This window comes from Trichosurus vulpecula, chromosome 2, assembly GCF_011100635.1.
Source record: "Trichosurus vulpecula isolate mTriVul1 chromosome 2, mTriVul1.pri, whole genome shotgun sequence".
NCBI classification, from domain to species: Eukaryota; Metazoa; Chordata; class Mammalia; order Diprotodontia; family Phalangeridae; genus Trichosurus; species Trichosurus vulpecula.
In genome coordinates, this window is record NC_050574.1 from 88,002,824 (window position 1) to 88,004,252 (window position 1,429).

The following is a 1,429-nucleotide window of genomic DNA, read 5'->3' on the forward strand; positions in this document are numbered from 1 at the left end:
ACGCTTACTAGCTGTGTGACCTTAGGCAAGTCACTTAACCCCAATTGTCCTGCCTTCCCCCTTCAAAAAGATAAAGGAAGTTTATTGTAAAATGTGATAAACCTCTGCTGAGTTTCTGCTTCATAGTCCTACATAGAGCATAATGTGACTGAATGAACTTATAAAAGCCAAAATAAAACAGTGGCCTAATAATGTAAACTTTACCACCTTAAAATTTTCTTCTCTTGATCGTTTCTGGTTTCCAGCTGACTGGACGAGTTTCGTCATCCCTGAGCTAAGCTGAATCATCTTCTCTGTGTACTTTGATGGTTTTGTCAACTTCTACAGTGAGTAATTGACTTCCAGACTTGTCAAAAGCACATGCAGAAATTCCTGATTCACTGTCCAAATATCCAGACTGCACAGCAGCATGCACTCTTTCGAAACTGTAGCCAGTTCTCCAGTCCCAAAGTGCCATCATCCGCTCCAGACACCAGTGCTCCATCTGAACTCAGAGCTAATGTAGTAATTAAAGCATCGTGGCCAGAGAGGTTTTGAAGGAAGTTTCCATCCTGGAATTCCCCCTGTTTAATATTATCTGGAGAACCAGATGCAAATGTGTAATGTGTTGGATGCAAAACCACCGTTCTCATGGATTTTTTGTGATTTGTTTACATGACATTAATGTGTTTTTCCAGCCACTAAGTCCCATAATCTTATGGTTGTGTCATGGCTTCTTGTAATGACCTGTGGTTCTGCAGCTTGACACTTCACTGGCTGCATTTGTGTGTCCCACCAATGTGTGTACCCTGGCTTGTGTCCTTGCAGTTGAATCTCTGCTATAAGTCGCCAGCACATCAATTGTTGGGTGCAAATCCAAACCATAGATTGCACTTAGACGTCCATGATAGTGTCTAATAAACCTCATTATATTCAAGATCCCAGCACTTCACTTGCTTATCTTCACCACAGGAGAAGAGGTATGAACCCCTTGTACTTACTGTTACCCCTCTTACAGTACTGATATGTTCAATGACAATTTTAATTTGCCACTAGCCAGGTCCCAGATCTTTATAGTCCTATCAGCAGAACCTGTAACAAACCACTGATTGTGTGATAACTGATAACTATGTAGTTTCCATAGTGGATGCCACCGTGGTTTAGACATCAAAGGGGCCTTTCTGGCCATCACTGCAGCTTTCTTGGTGCCACCAGCTTCCATCAAAGCCATAGCTAACCCAGGTGCTTGTTGGTAAATATCACTCACACTAGCTAAAGCAGAATTTGCCTCCTTCCTGGACTATGCAGGAGATAGGGTCACATCTAAAGACCATGCAGCAGATTCACTTGGCAGTCTTTGAGTATCTACAGTCAAACCCACACCAGGTGGATATGGAGGTGGGCCAGTCACTAAATATTCAAGTTTTTGTCCTTGATTGGCAGCTCAGTT

The 1,429-nt window shown here is 42.5% G+C and overlaps 1 pseudogene; it reads right to left on the reverse strand.

Moving 5' to 3' along the window:
• Window positions 1-208: 208 nt before the first annotated feature.
• On the reverse strand, window positions 209-1,210 carry LOC118836652 (annotated as a pseudogene).
• Between the last annotated feature and the right edge of the window lie 219 nt (window positions 1,211-1,429).